Source organism: Phaenicophaeus curvirostris, chromosome 1, assembly GCF_032191515.1.
Source record: "Phaenicophaeus curvirostris isolate KB17595 chromosome 1, BPBGC_Pcur_1.0, whole genome shotgun sequence".
NCBI classification, from domain to species: domain Eukaryota; kingdom Metazoa; phylum Chordata; class Aves; order Cuculiformes; family Cuculidae; genus Phaenicophaeus; species Phaenicophaeus curvirostris.
This window is the reverse complement of record NC_091392.1, coordinates 73,866,028-73,882,894: the sequence shown is the minus strand read 5'-3', so window position 1 is coordinate 73,882,894 and position 16,867 is coordinate 73,866,028. Positions and strand designations below refer to the sequence as shown.

The 16,867-nt window shown below is 44.9% G+C and overlaps 1 protein-coding gene across 3 annotated transcripts in view; it reads right to left on the bottom strand.

Moving 5' to 3' along the window:
- PPFIBP1 (PPFIA binding protein 1) overlaps positions 1 to 16,867 on the bottom strand; it is a 114,080-nt gene that overhangs the window by 69,720 nt on the left and 27,493 nt on the right. For 2 of the 3 annotated variants that reach the window (XM_069863711.1, XM_069863720.1), the window contains exon 2: positions 12,271 to 12,346. The exons of the other annotated variant lie outside the window; for it this stretch is intronic. The gene's annotated coding sequence lies outside the window, so the exon portion shown is untranslated. The remainder of the gene's footprint in view (positions 1 to 12,270; positions 12,347 to 16,867) is intronic. 3 annotated transcript variants of the gene reach the window in all.

Here is a 16,867-nt window from a genome sequence, read left to right as displayed (position 1 = left end):
CATGCTTGAAAGAGCCACATGCAAATGCCCAATGAGAATAACATGACTACACACGTTTCCTCTCCTGTTGTAATATCAGCAAGGCTCCAGGCTTGTTCTAGATAATGCAGGAGATAGCAACTCAGCCATATTTCAGCACCCTATGGTGTGGGGGCATTCACTACAGCTGTCATAATACATTGTAAATTATACACAAAACACACTCTTAATAATGCAAACCTTAGAACCGTCTACATATTTTGCGGTAGCAGAAATTAACAGACGTTGACAACTAATCAGATAGGAGAAGCATTAAAGGAGACAGACATTCTCCATTACTGCTATTTTTTGTGTATGTACACATAACTGACTACACTAATAGTTTCTTCTGATGTAGCAATGATGCTGGGCTTCTCTGTCCTATCCTCCCAACAGGCAGTTACTTTAGTTGTTTCAAGCAGTGCTGCACCTACCTTTAGGGACAGGGGATTATCACTGGCAGACAACACACCACTGATCATGGTAGCATAACCCTAATACTATACCCAGGCACCAAGGCATCTGATCCAGAAGAGTGCTTGCAGGAACTATCCAGAGGACATGATACCTTGCTTGTTCTGGTCTGTGCACATCAGTCCTACTACTATTCTGCTCAGAGTACAGTAGTACAGCTGGCAGAGAAGGATAGGAGCACTGCTGCAAAAAAAGTCCCTAAATGAAATTATGAGATAGGTTATAAAGGAGAAGGAACATATAAGCGAGGGCAAGGCAAGCTACCCTAGATACTCTCAGGATGCAAAGGTGTTAGCTTCCAGCAGTGTCCAAACTACAAGAGAAGCAATAAACAGTAGAATACTGTTGTACTGAGAAGGATCAGAAGCAGAAGGGAAAAGGGGGAAAAAGGAAGAAGGAAAGGAACAATAACGGAAATCTGTGCCAAGGGCTTGGATGGAAAAACACCAAGCCCACAAAGAGGGCTATGAGTACTTGCAAGCTGGCAACTGCAGACTGCCTTTGCATTGTAGCCAGACTATCTTGGGGCCAAAACACTGACAGTCAAGGAGGCTGTCCCTCAAACAGCCAGAGGCATGGCAGAAAGTGGCATCCCTCACCTGGAGGATTTTCATCGCATGCTGGAAGCTGGCAACAGATACAAAGGGCACCAGAGCAGCTGTCAGCTCAGTTTTGGTTTTCCCAGCAATGCTGCAGCACTTGATGGTATGGATGACTACCGTATTTTCTGTCCACACACGGACAGAGTTGGCTGTTCACTGCCCAGGTGGCAGAAGCACCATGGCTGCTTTTCCACTGCCATTAACTGGTGGACCTTAGGCAGAACGAAACACAGGGCACATCAAGTCTCAACCACTGGGCATCAAGCCAAGAAGGCAAACCAGGCAAAATGCCCTTGGCACTGAGCCTTATGACTGCAGCCAGGACTGGCTGCCCAGTCCCGCAGCGAAGTTGAACTTTCCAAATATTTTGAACAGCTCCTTATCAGCAAAGCAGCTTTACACCAGCTCAGCATTTCACAGTATTAATAATCTGGTCCCCTTAAATTGGACTGACAACCCAGCTGAACCACAGCCTGAAACAGAGACAGCCTCTCTGCCAGCAAACGATCTTTTCAGCAAGACCCACCCAGCCCGTGGTCAGCAAGTTGCATAAGCCCACAATTGACAAGATACTCCTAATGCCACTGAAATCAATGGTACTGGGAACATGTTTAACAGTGGTTGCCCGTTTGTGTAAGTGACCAAAATAGGACCTCAAAACACAGACACTGCCAGCTTCGTGCAACCTGTGGGTGCTTTCAGTGATATTGGCACTCTGTCCACAGTAAAACATCAGCTCTGTTCACCTTGACTGACTTCAGTTCATCGGCTTCCAGATGTGATCTCTGCCACAAACCAAACTAAACTACCCTGACCCTTGTGACTACAATCTTCCTTTGTTCTCCACTTAGATGCACTACCAGAGCACAGCTAAGCTGTTGGTGGGGTGCTTGGGCCCAAGTAAGCATTGCAGTTACAAACCTCAAATAAAATCTGCAACAAAGACGTGTTCTCTTCCAATACTGATCTCACTTCACATCACTCTAGTTCAGTGCGACATCACCAGCACCACACAAAAAAGCAACTCCTTTGCCAATATGTATCTAGGTAAGATTTATTTGAAGTTATGTAGAATCACTGTGACCCATAAGCTTGACTCCATACAAAAACAAACCAAAAATTAATCAGTGAATGAGGACAAACAAAGGTTCCTGTACCATACAACAGCTGAAATGGTGGGACAGCAGGCTGTGTCCCCCTCCCCAACCAGAGCTGGGGAAAGCCTTCATCAAACTGACTGAGAGTCTGGGAGGAAACTCATCCTCCTGCCCAGAAAACAGACAGCAACTTGGCTAGAAGTTAACAGCCTTTGACACTCAGTGAGGAGCGAAACACCAGCTGCTCAGATATCAACCTGCAGAGACAGCCTGCAGTATTAGTTTTGCTAGTTTATCAGATACTGATTATTATTGGCTATTGATGCTTATGTGATTAATAGTTTTATTGTTGTTATTTAAAATAAACAGCTGCTAAGGTCATGAGAAAAGAAACCTCCTCCAGGCAGGACTGTTGGCTCGGTTAAGTGAGGAAGGTGTTTCAGCTGTCGAGCTGTTGGATGATGCCCACCTGCCACAGCAAGAATGATTCTGCTCCCACAATGTGCATCGTGTCCTCGCTAGTAGTGCTCACTGTAGGCCTCTGAGGAACGAATCTCCCTCAAACCAGAGGTTGGGGGGAGAGGGGATGAGCCTAAGTCCCTACAGCTTTATGCACCTTGAATCACTTTGCACTGATCTGCTCAGGGAGTAGGAAAAAGAAAAAATAATGTGTTTTTCCCAACCTACTCCCTTATTACACATCTCAGTACAGGTACCAGAGGAGATTCAAGACTTCAGAAAAAAAAACCCTAGAAAATGTGGAAATTGTGCTATCCTAATGAAACAGACTGGGTTCTCTGGCCTTACCAGACGATTCAATTGAATTTGATCTCCTCTCATAAGGCAAAGCTATTTCCTCTCCTACTTTCTTACAGTAACTCAGATTTGTCTATGTCCTATTTTTGGTAGCTAAATTAAGAATATTGCTCATAACCAGATTATATGGCATTTATTCTGAAGAGATACTGATACAGCTAAAAATTCAATATAAACACCCTATGGATGTAAGCCATGACATTTATATACCAGATTAATAGGCACTAAGAGGAATTTCTGATGTAAGGCACATGACCCTCCCTTCATTTCAAAGGCAATTATTTTAATACCATGATTTCAAAGTGTGACATGTCCTTGAAAATGCTTACAGACAGACAGTTTTATCAAAAAAGCCTCCAAATTCTTAATGGACAATTTCAAGTGCATCTCCAGTTTTGAGATAGAACATCTGGGAACGAGCATATTGGCTGGCCAGCAGATAAGCAGGCCGATACAAACATCAATTTTATGCAGTATGGATCAGAGCCTCCCTCAGACAAACAGAAAAGCTCAGGAAGATTTTGCACAGAGCTCTTGTTTCAGCCCATCTCTATTTGTAACCTGCACCACTCACGCCGTCTTCACTGCCATCAGAGCACTGCTCCATACCCAGTCCCCACTCCCAGCAGGTTTCTGGAGCAGTCTCACTACTCAGAGCAGCCTTGCCTTTCACACCTTGTTGCCTACTCTGTGATATTTTCCAGACACCTCAACCTGGAAGCTACTGCCTTGTTAACTTCAGAGGGCCAGCGTATAGCTTTAATCGCAAATGAGAGCACAGCCAAGCTCCCCAGTTATCACTTGTCAAACCTGGTTGGCATCAACTCAGTCTTTCAAACCCAGGAGAAACAGAGAACAGGCCAATTTGTTCTACAGAAAGCTGAAAATATGACAACAGCTGGTTTTCCCATCAAGATCTTAAATGTTTCCAGCACTTTCTGACAGCAGTTTGATGCACAAGGAAAAGAACAAGTCCCTGTCCAAACTCCTCTGGGCAAGAGCCACCTGCACACCCAGTCCATCACCTCCAAGGAGCACCTCCCATATGATGACAGGCTGAGAGAGTTGGGGTTGTTCGGTCTGGAGAAGAGAATGCTCCGAGGAGACCTTATAGCAAACTTCCAGTACCTGAAGGGGCTGGGGACGGACATTTTTCAAAGGCAGGTAGTGATAGGACTAGGGGGAATGGCTATAAATTGGAGAGGGGAACATTTAGACTAGACATTAAGAAGAAATTCTTCACAATGAGGGTGGTGAGGTACTGGCATAGGCTGCCCAGCGAAGTTGTGGCTGCCCCATCCCTGGAGGTGTTCAAGGCCAGGTTGGACGGGGTCTTGAGCAGCCTGATCAAGTGAGAGGTGTCCCTGCTCACAGCAGGGGGGTTGGGACTGAGTGATTTTTAAGGCCCCTTCCAACTCAAACCATTCTATGATTCTATGAAGTCCATCCAGTCCCACAGGAATGTGCATGCCTGCTGGCATCCTGCATACCCCACAGCGCAACATGCCCTCCTCCTGAAGCAGTAGCTGAGGTGGTTTCCCTTAAACATTGACTCATAACATTTAGTTTTGCAATCAAAGATCATTATCCGTCATGGCAATTGTAGTCGTTTCTGAAACCCACCCTGAATCCTGAAGTCACGGTACTATAGGCATACTATGCCAAGTAAAACTGTAAGAAAGAGGGTGACAGGAAGTCCAGCTATCATGCAAGGCTTGCATGTAAGAGTGTGGGGATATAGGCAGTTGGGTAGGCAGGTTTAACATGGAAGTTGCAACTCTAAGTTCTTAAAAGTAAAACAAACAAACAAACAAACAAACAAACCCTCTGTGTTCCCTTATGTTATTTCAAAATGGAATTTCTTAGTTATACAAATCAAACCATAGGGGCTTGTAGTGAAATTTACCATGGGGAACCACGCTGGCTCAGGTACACACCCATTGCAGTACCTGTTTCCTGTTTCCCTCTGGCTGTGATCTTTTAAGTCATCTTCTGGCTGCCATCTCCTGCTTTGTCCTTCCTTCTATTCAAGCTGATGTCCCCTCTCCCACCAACCTTTTCCCTCTCCTGACACTTTCCTACTCCCTCGAGCACCTATGATGTTTGTGATTTGCAGTCGAGCCATACTACCTGGCAGCTTCTCCCTTCTCCTTGCTGCTTGCTAAAAGTTAGGAGGAAGCATGAGAAGAGAAAAATAAATCCCAAACAACCCTGCCTTGTCTTGGCACAACCACAGCCACAAACAGGTGATGGCAGGAAAAGTCTTCTTCATCCCCATGACTACTGCATTGGGCCCTGGGGTGATGGTACTCCAAGGTGCAGCTGCCACACAGGGCCAGGAGCAGCATCCAACTCTCAAGGTCTGCCAAACAAAGGGACATGCAAATCTCCTGAGAAGACACCCAAGTTTTGGTGAAGAGGCATTGAAGAAAAAGAGAAAAGGAAGAAATATCCACACAGGCAGGTAGTGCCCTCCCCCTCAACTTCAAACACCTAAGTAACCCACAGAGACACTGAAGTATCTAAAAAAAATTCCTTGTAAGGGTACCAGCATAATTTGAGCAACTCACCCTGAACACATTCTTGGAAGCACTCACCATTTTTTAATGCAATACCTCAAAATAATTACAAAACACAAACTAATTTAAAAAAAAATCACAACAAAACAGCCCAAGGCAAACATGTAGCTTCCCACATGCTGAGCTGCTGACATTTCTTCTAAGCAGACCAAATCAAAGCCTAGTGAGAGAAGCTGTCAGATGACAAAAGAGAGGCACAGACACCACCACAAGCGCTCTCACACCCTGCAAGCAAAGCATGAAAGCCTGCATACCACTGCTCTGCTCTAACTGCTGCGAAGTTTAGGTCCCAACCTAGCCCTGAGGGCTCCCCAAGCCTAGCCAGGAGTGGGAGGGAAACGTCCAGACTCATGTAAAGCCACATTCAGCTCCTCAAAAAGTCAGCTGACAAGTAATCAGCAATTTGGATATCATGAGAAACACTGGATGAAACCAGAGCGCTATGAGTACGTCATGGCCCAGGTCAGCTCTGCTCAGTGCTGGAAGGGAGCACATACAAATGAGGTATCAGCTACACAAGAGATTCAAAGGAAAAGAAAAAAAAAATACTGACTGCAATACCTTGGTCCTGGTGCCCAGTCGTTGAACATCTCATCTAAGGCATCAGGATACCTCTTACGCTCATTAGAAAGAGAAAACTAAATATATTCTTGGAGTTAAATCTCAAGCCCCCAAAAAGGATTAGCAAAGTTTTGCATCCCCAGGCAGAGCGCGTGGCTGAAGACAGCTGCCTTTTCCACTCCCTTCACTAGCAGGGCATGCCCAGAATAAAGTTGTGTTAAGTCACGCAAGACTCCTGTGAGAAAGTTTATCAAACAAGGAATCTGAAGACAGGCATAAGGTGGCCAGGGAACCTCTGAGAACCTGTGGAGAAGCAGCCATGGGATTTTCCAAATGAAGGTGAAGAAATTGTTTGTTTGATTTCCGTGCTCCTTTGCACCAAGTCCTTTGCATCCGTCCTCCCCAAGATGACTAAACTGTTCTAACACTGCCCAGTGCTCCAGTGCACCTTTCAAGAAAGCCAAAACTCCTGAGAAAAATGAAGTTTTAACTAACTTCAAACAGTCAAGAACATCATTACCAAGACCTCCTCCGTAGCAGGGTTTGTAATTCCACAGTTTACTGCTTAGAGCACTCACCTTTCTTCTACAGCACGCAATACATTTGAGGGTCTTATCAGTTAATTAAGCAGCTGTAGATCCACATCAAGCCCTACAGCTAAGTGCAGTGGTATAAAATTATTTCTGCAAATAAGGTAATCCCAGACACCACTCCAAGCTAACAAGTTCCACTAGAGCCCAGTAGGAAAAAAAGTGTCCTAGTGTGGCATGTGGTGGGTGAGACAAGGAGGATTAGTTTCTATATATGAAGCATCCCCATTTAGGATGTCTCACTTTTCCTGTCTTGGTCTCAGCTGGAAAACAAGATGGGGACACATACCACTCGCAAATACTACAAGGAGAGGTTTCCACTGCTTCTGGTTCAAGGGGGAAGAGGAGGGAAGGAGCAGAAGTATCTCCCAGCTGTCAGGGGGCGAGTGACACACCCTCCTCCCCAACAACCCTAACCCAATTCACACACTGCTTCAGCTTCATAAACTCCAGGTAATTCCTCACATACCTCTGACAAAACAAAACACCAAAAAACCACCACTACCAAATGCACTTAACTGAATAGTTAACAAGGTGAGGTAAGATCACCAGAGATAAACACTTCTCCCTTTCCTTTTGCTGTCGATGGGAATCAGACTTTCCTTTTTTTTTCACTCCTCTTTAGTTTAGACAAAAAAAGAGATGTGGTGCTGCTGCAGTATAAGTCAGGGAGCCAGGAACTCAAGTTGATTTTGTTTCTCCTGTCTTGACCTAAGGTCAATTAACTTCTTGTTGACTTTCCCCATCTGTAAAATGGGGCAAATAATAATGAGAAACTACTACACAATGTTACAGAAATTATTCAATTCATAGCCATATAGTTCTTTGAAGACGCAAATGAAGTGCCAAGCATTATTACTAGATAATGAAATGATATATTTGCTCCCCCAAGCTATATAGGGTAAGAAAAAAAAAGCCATGCAAACAGCCAACTTTATCCCTAATGAGATGCAATACTCAGAAAGTGGGACATCTTAGAACAGATTGGACAATCTTCTTCCAGCTCACAACGATTATTCCCAATACATAAACCTCACCGGATTATAAATGCAAGAAAAGAAAGATATCACTTGACCAGGTTTCAGCAGACAAAACATGCTTGCCTAAATAAACAGGGAAAACGCATATTCTCAGTCTTGAATAGAGCACAAAGAATTTCTCAAACAAGTATGGGAAGAAATGAAATTAGATTTGAGAGCTTTGTGAGGGGTGAATTTATATATTCTGAATATAAAGCAACTGTCAAGACTGGGAAAGTCAATTACATTAAAAGGACCGGATGGGAGGGAGGCAGGGAAACAGTGTGCAACAGAGAGGTTACATGCTAGATAAACAGGGCAGTATGCTAACTATTTACAGATAAATACAACTCCCTCTCTCTGCAGAGATTTATCTGTTTTAGAGAGCCACCATCAGTACTGTGGGTGAGCATAAGGTTGTTACATTAATGTTGCCCAAACCACATCACATAAAACGCCAAGAGCAAAAGCATAATAACTTACTGGTTTTTGCAAGCAGCAACATAATCTCTCAGCAAAAAAAAGGGTGAAGAAAACAACCAGAAAAAAACCCTCTCCTTCCATCCCCTCCACCACCTGCTGGAGTAGCACTCCAGTTCCCCATTCCCTCCAGCCTAACAATGGGCTCAGCTGATGTGCTTACCTGGGACAAGAGGTGTCATTCACACAAGACAAATGTTAACTCTAAAATAAACAAGATGATCTGTGGTTTTAACTCTTAACAAACCCAGCACCAACTCAGATCAAAACTGACATTTGGTCAGTATCCCCATGTCATTTACTGCCCTGGTACTGCTCCAACAACACACTAGGTTAAGTGTGGGGCAAGGAGATCTTTGGGCAAGGAGAATGCACCACAATTCCTAAAATAAGGAATTTTACCTCCACAGTGCAGCAGTCCCAGGTAACACATCAACACAAAGGCAATATGCATCCTGAAGCTGCAGCAGAGTGTGAGCTGTGTCACGCTCCATGCCTGCCACATTCCTGTGCCCTGGCCCTAATGGGCCTCTGTACCATGCCTGCACCAGCACGCACACCAAAAGCCCTCTGGCTCCAGCAGCGAGGCAGGAACAGGGCTGGGAGTGGTCAGGGATCCCCCCCATGCCTCAACCACAGGCAGTGTTATGCCTCCCATAAACAAGCAGCCACAGGCTCTGGGGAACTGGTTTAAAGTATCACTATTTTGAGCACATTTCAGTTTAGTACAACTATTAAAAGTCCAAGAAAAGCTGTGTCTGGGCTAGACCCTGCAGGACAAGTGCTAATAAATGCAATAATGGCCATACATAGAAGTAGCCTTGTACTTCTTCCCCTCCCATATTCAATGTGACATTGGGGGACAAAAAATCCAAAATGCTAATGGCTGCCTTTTGCACATGGCACACATGCAATCCACACTGCTGCAGTGCCTATTTCAGTGCTGCATGTGCATGTTACATCTCAGCTTTGGACACCTAATGTGCCGCCATCAAGTGCAGACTTCAACTCAAAACAGTCCCAAGAACTGGTGGAGTAAGATGAAGAAGTATCTGAAAATTCGCATGGATTTTGCAAGGAAAGAGGAACAGCTGCAGGGAGCATGACTGAATCTGGCTACGTGGACATAGTCGGGTTTCTGTGCCTTCGTGGCACCACACTAAAGCAGCTCTGTCTGCTAAGGCTTATTTTAAAAGCATTATTTAGCTTTTCTGGTTTATTTATACATGCTGCCTTACTGTGGGCCACAGCTGGATTGTCAGCATCACGATTAACATGGTGCTTGCTAGGGAGAGAACAACAGGATGGAAATCCATGCTTCTACGGCTAAATAGAGGAATAGGGCAGAGGCACCCAAATTCCACTCAGAACACATTGGCGTATTCTTTGTGGTGAGACCAGAACACAGACATCTGGGCTGAACTTGGGACAACACAAGCGGAAAGCCCGCGTTCCACTCCTTGGCTGGGAGGAGCAGACAGCAGCCTGAAACACAGCCCGCTGCTCCTGTCAACGATGAGTCAGGCATGGGGATCTCTTGCCATCTTGTTAGGAGGGGCTCTTATTTATGTATTTAAGGGTGAAAGCAAGCAGCAGCTGGAGAGATCAGCTCCAGCCTTCCAGACTGATTGTCGAGGGCAACGGGTCTGACTTGAACAGCATGACTCCAAATACCAGAAACAGATCAATACCAGATCTATGGAAAGAGAGAAAGGAAGACTGAGCACCTGCTACTTCAGCCTGGGATGGACATGGACACACACCTCTTTCCCAGAGCAACAGCACAAGTGGCAGGGAAAACATAAAAGAGTTAGGTCCCTAAACTTCTGCTGCTCCTGGGAAATGGAAACCAGCACAGCATCTGGAGAGCGAAGAGGCAGAGACTTCCAGCGACAAAAAAGAAAGACATTTGTGCAGTGATGCCAGCAGATTGAAAATCTCCAAACAAGAATCCAGTAGAGCATGGCTGCCAGCCAACACTGGACTTCTAACGATGTTTTTACAGCCATGACCGACTCAAATCCAGCTGAAGCGCAGGGCCAGCTGGAGTGTAATCCCAACAACACTGACAAGCAGCAACAAAACTGAAGAAATGTGATCAGGATGGGAGACAATAGATGACAACTGCTCCTGAAGCCAGCAGACCTCTGATTAAAAACTCTGGGAATAAAAGGCATTTGGCAATGGAGTTTAGGGCTCCTACCTTCCAGCACCAGCACGAGACCCTGGGTAGCCTGTGAATCCCAGAGAGAGCTCACACATAGTGGTATACTGTGGGAAAGGTCAGAGATCCAAGAGGAGGTGCTCCAAAGGCTATGGAGAAGGAAAGAAAGGAAGCAAAGGGAAGTAACATTTTAATGAGACATCAGTCCTCACATACTGTGGGCCAGCAGTGAGGTTAGGGATGCAGGAGAGCACTGTGAAGCAGAAATGACCCAAGCCAGGAGAGCCCCAAGCCCTCAGTGGCAGCACACTAGTGTTCCCAGGCCGTAGAATTGGTGCTTGCTGCCCTTTCCAAAGCCCAATGACTGTTAGCAAACATGTGGGTGCAAGGCAAGCATCCCTCTTGGGTTGCAGGCTGTTAAACACTGTGAGGAACTGCAGCCACCGCTGACCATATCAGCTGGCCCCAGGGTGGTGCAGGTAACATCAGGACACATAGGCAGCAGCTGCACGTGGTGTGGTGGGGAACAGGAGGAGGATCTAGCCCACCCACCACAGACAGCATAGACAAAGAGGCAACAAGTCACAGATGGAGTGGGGAGACAGCCTTATGAAGCAGGAAGACAGCAGTCGAGAAGAAGCCCAGTACAGCTGTGGGACAGAAGCTGACAGCTGACACAAATAGACTTTCAGGGGCCCTGGACAAGTGAACAAATAAGTGGCCAGAACTTAATGTAGATCATCATCGGAAAGGAGATATGCTTGCCTTTCCAGCAGGCTAACACAACGCCACCTCAGAGAGCACAGCACAAACAAATACTGCACTCCTCATCCAGGATAAGAATAAGGCAGTTCAGAGATGAGAGCAGTTGGAGGGCATCCAAGACAAAAGGTGCAACATGCTAGTAGACGTGGGTCTTGCCAAGAGTTTGTAAGGAGTATGTAACAGAGCAACCACATGAGTCAGGAGGAGAGACCCAGCAAGCAGCTGGGACTCCAGCAGTGGTGCTATGGGAGAGCACATCTCAGCTGTGGGGAGCATGGCCGAAGTGCAGATGCAGCAACCTGACCCAGCTCTCCACATGGAAAGCCAGCTGGAATGTAGGATGCTAAATCATGCTATATCACACCGTAATATCCAAAACAAAGTATAAAGGGATAACCGTTCCAAAGGCAAGATTGCCAGTTCTGACATGCACTAGGCTACTTGGATCAAATCAGTCTAGACTAAATGCAAAATGCCACTCCCTGAAGTCAACTAAACTGGGCCATTTCCAAGGGGTAATCCAACAGATAGTCTATTTTGTTGAATGTTTTTTTCACATAAGCTTGCCCCAGTAATCTGAAAGCTCTTGGCAGTTTCTCTGCACGTTGCCAGACCTGTCGAGTCAGATTAACTACACATGCACAGCACAGCTGCATCGCGCGGGCACAGCAAGTTCAGTGGGCCTCGTACTGGAGCACTGGCACAGCTTGAGTCCAAAATATGCCACAGAACAGCTCCAGTGTTCATTTCAGTTTTAGTCCTTAGATGATCAAAATATACTTCGTTACTCTGCCACAACCCCTACGCTAACTCCAACACCACCATCTTTAAAATGTGGAAAGTCTCCCTGAAACGAAACAATGGTTCAGACTGTGTTAAGTGACAGCTATCCTTTAAAAGACACCAAATAAATGGATGTCTACACAAGCAGAAGCACTATGACATTCTTCTAAAAATCCTGCTAGAAGCTGTATGCAGCATAATTTTAATGACATTTGAAATGAAAGCCTACAGGAGTTGTTGTGTAAGGTATCAAGCAAAAAATAAAAAAATAGCAGATATGTAGATATTAGGCACGAGTGATGTGGTGGGTTAGATTACTCACCCAGAGGAGCAGATTTAATGCTGATCTCCACTGTCACTCTTGAGTAAGTACCACTGATCCATAAAAATTTCTGACACTGAAAAGAGGGAAATAAAGAATTTAATTAATAACTAAAAAGTCTGAGGGGACTTAACAGTATAAAAGTTTATCATCAAGTGACACAGGATACAGGAATGACAGTGGATGATGTACATAACACAGCATTAAAAAAAAGCCGTTACCAAGAGATAAAATGATGACAACTGATGTTACAAAGGGGAAATGAGTTTGTTTATTCCAAATAATTCCCAGAAAGTTTATCTCTCAGTATAACTACACTACACTGTTGGCCTGTGCCTGCTATCTACGTCCCCCGCTGATCACATCCACGTAACACCAAAGAAGATGAATGATGCCTGGAAAGCCTTCCTTCTCTGTGACCTCCAAAAATCCCAACCAAGCACTCCACGCTGCTGAACATCTAGAGATCTAGAGAAGTGAAGCCAGTGGAAGTCAAAGCAGCCCATAGCATCGAACCAACTCTGCAACTCGTTCCCAACAGCTATTCTTGAGTATCTTCACTATGACTATTTTGGGAAATCAAAGATGTTCTCTGTTACTGTGATTTGACAGAAAGTTTTAGTCACAGATACACCCATCTACAGACTGTGGTCAAAATAAGATCTGTTTGGTGTGGGAAGCATGACAAAATTGTTCCGGGAGAAGGTTCTCAATAAACTTTGAATTCAAAATGCAAAAGCAAAGTTTAGGGAATAAAATTCTGGAGCAATAACATAAAACTTCCAAATCAAGGCAACTACATGAGTCTCCACCAGAAAAGACATAAGAATCAGTAATTAATACATGAATGCTCTATGAAATACAGCTGGTAGAAGAACTGAAACAAGCAGGAGCACTCCAGTGTACTCCCCCACCTGAGACACTCCACCGGCACACTACGATGCTGTTCTCCAAACAAAAATCATGCCAAGAGCAAGAACAGATCTTACCAAATTGACAGAAGTTTAGGAGAAGCGAGCAACATGATCAAAGAATTTGCTCAAAAAAACCCTGCAGGGCTGAAGAGTCACAAACCAACTAGTTGTTGACTTGGGGCAACAAAGACTCACAGCAAATATCCAGAAGCATCTACAACTGAGAGAATTCAGCCTGTGCATGACTAGGAGATGAGCACCAAAAAAAGAAAAAAAACCCAAAAAAACATTTTCAGGTCTAGATACTAAAAAGTTATAATAGATGGTCTCATGGCACACAAATGACTGGGTGCCCATAGCTTTTCAGAGCAGTTTTTTAGATTAGATTGAACAAAAACCCAGGGAAAAAAAGATTACACAGGACATAAACAACAGGGACACATGAGTCTGTACAAGTAGACTCTGTTACAGGACTGGGCTTTGGGCTATTGCAACAGAATAATTATGTATTGAGCCCTCTGCAACACAGGAAAAAAACATCTGTCAGATGGAAAAAGAGACAAAATGTGGTAGGCAGGGAAAAAAAAATTTGAGGTTTCTATACAGGGTACTGCAGAATCTAATGTATGAAACTACAAAGCTAGGGGGAAAAAAAGTTAGTTAACAGTATTATTTTAAGTCTGCTTAAAGTAATACCAAGGGCTGAAATGGAAAACCTATAATTAAATGGAGCTTCTCCCCTTCATTCCAAACACTCAACCCCAGCTGAGCCAGGCGAGGCTCACAAATTAACAGGATCTTTGGGATTCCCACTGCCTGGGCTGCCAGGACCCACAGGCAGGAGTCAGGCAGCAGGGAAGAAGATGCAGAGCACAGCAGCTGTGGGATTTTGACACTGTGCCCCAGTCTGTGGGGCTGGTTGGCCAGCCAGCTGTCTGCTGTCACAGCTGGCCTGCCCCCCTCTTTGACACCTGCTCAAATTTCCTCATCACCTTCTCCAATGCAGGAAAATCCTGGCAGCTTTTCAGGACAAACCCCCTTCCCAGTCCTGTTTCCCCCCATTGACACCACCTTCAATGATGGGAGAGTTATGTTCCCCTTGAGTGCCAGACTCTGTCTGATTTGCCCTTCCCAGTGTGGGGTGCCGGCAGCACCACAGCTATTCCCGAGCTTCTTCCCTATGACTATTTTGGTAATCAAAGATGTTCTTTGTTGCTGTGGTTTGACAGAAAGTTTAGTCATTTCCTTCTTGGCAGAGTCAGAGTTACACATACACAGCCCACACCTCAGGCAAGCTGTACGGCCGCTCACTATCTAATGAGGGAGGGAATACTTTCATGCATTTCTCAAAAGTGAACTAACTGCCTTAGACCCTACCTTGGGGGCTGTCATCAGAGAGATTCAGTTTATTTTGAAGGCTGCTAGGAAAGTGGTTTGCTTCCCCACACCATCCTCCCTCAAACTCAATTTAATCTGTACAAATGAACTTTCCCAGAAAACTCAGACTCTTTCTAATGCCACAACTAAGGAAACCTCCCTCGCGCACCCTCACCTCTGAAGACTCTTTTTAGCAATTCCTGTAAGGTTGGCTGTGATGTTCACCCCAGTATTTCTCCTGACTGAACAGAGCACAGTATACAGAGATTCAAGGGCCTTTACCCTGCGATCTGCATTAGGATGTCAGGAAGGCTAGCAGTCCCCAAGAGAAGCCTGGAGATCAGGGACACTGGGTGAAAACGCAGACTTGGATTTCTGGGAAAGGGTGAAGTTTTTCTGGTTTAGCTGAAAGGGTAAATTATCCTCCAAGAATGGCAACCAACGGAATAGCTGCATGTGTGATTTATCATCACACATGATAAACGTGGCATAAAGTCCCAATCACAGAGCACACAGACAGCGAGAGACAAGCTCTTCAGAGACACCAAGTTTAATGCAAGCACAGTTTCAGTTTCGAAAAAACAAACTACCAGAAAACCACACTTATAATCAAGAGCCAATTTTTAGGAATGATCATTTAAGAAATGCAGGACTAGGCAAAACAGGTGAGATAAAAGTTAATTGCATTTTTGCTTTCATACAGAGAACAACACAAATACAGATGTCCTGGAGGAACCTTTCCAGTATCCCCAGGAAAAAAACAATACTGCAAGACAAACATAAAACAAGAGAGAGGTGCAAGATGTGATTTTTTCTGTCCTTTCCAGACCATGATCTTTTAACCAGGATGAAAACACAAATACTAATCCTACAATCTTGAGTGTTCAGCAATAATATTTTTTACCTCATGAATCAGAGATTTTCTACAATAGCCACCCATTTCTTTTTCAAATTAAAGGAACATGATTGCATGCAATTTTATGCTGTATGATTTTAAATAGGACACAATCCGATGTCTAAAAAAACCCCAGATTCACATGTTGCACTGCATTTAGGGACATGGCTTACCATGAAAGCAGCAGCACTTCTTCTTTGCTTCGTGCCTACTAAAAGCTTTGTTTCTGGGAGAATGCAAGAGTACTGCAAGCAAATAATCTGGCTTATGTCTGTTCTTTAGATAAAAATAAAGATCTGCTCTGCTTCATGATTTCTGATCAAGAGAAGAAGGGCTTTGTGTTTAAAGATCTGAGAGAGCCCCTCCTCTCTACTGAAAGTAAAAACGACTCTGTAACATGGGACCCAAGCAGTCACAGCCCAATTCGAATTACTACTCCTTTCCACACACTTGCTTCATGTCTACATGTTTGTGTTTTAATTAAAAAGCTACTATGACATTCTTCCTATATTTTTAAAAGAAAATGGGTTGATATATTCCACAGGCAACAGGACTTAAAGTTCGTTTTTAAGTATCTCCCACCACCCCTTCCAACCCCTAAGCACTCCAAGACATAAGTCTAAGCCTCCTACACACATAACACATGCCAGAATCAAATGTGAGAGCCTGCCCTGCTCAAGATCACCAGGTATTGCAACTGGACCATTTGCACCTTGAGGATGTGGTCAGAGCGGTCGGCAAATCACTTGGGCAATGGACTGGGATTTCAGCTCCAAGGAATTAGACAGAAGGGAGGGACCTGGGAAGAAAGGCTGTGGCTGCTGAGACCAGCATCAGCCAGACTACTAAAAGAAGGCAGCCATAGTTTCCCAAAGAGGGAGTGTTTCTTCAAATCCATGGTGAAGGTTCAGATAAGCAGCTCTGCCCTACAATGGAAGGGGACACTGCCTGAACATTGACAGCTCAAAGCAGACACTATTGGCTCTCCAGGAAACATCTGAAAACAGCGCTTCCTTAGGGGTCAGTAGCTCCACATCCATCCTGGCCTCTCTGTTTTCTCAAGGCAGTTATCGCTTGGATCTTTTCTGACAGCCATCTCTTGCCAGAGCTTGGCTGCCAGAAGAAGAGGTGACAAGAGGCCTCCTGCCAAGAAGCCTCCTCTGTCTACCCCTTGTCTGCCATGCACATCCCTTGGAGCAACAAAACATCAGCGAGTGCTCAGCTTCTTCCAGTCACCCTCCACCCATGGCCTGGATGCCTTTCCCAGAAGCCCAGCTGGACTTGCAGGAGCTCAGCCAAGCTATGGCTTCACGCAAGCATACATGGAGGCTCCCAAACAGACATAGCTGCTTCTTGTTGAGGCATGCACAGGCTTCTCTGAAATCTCATCACTCTGCTCCCCGTAACACAT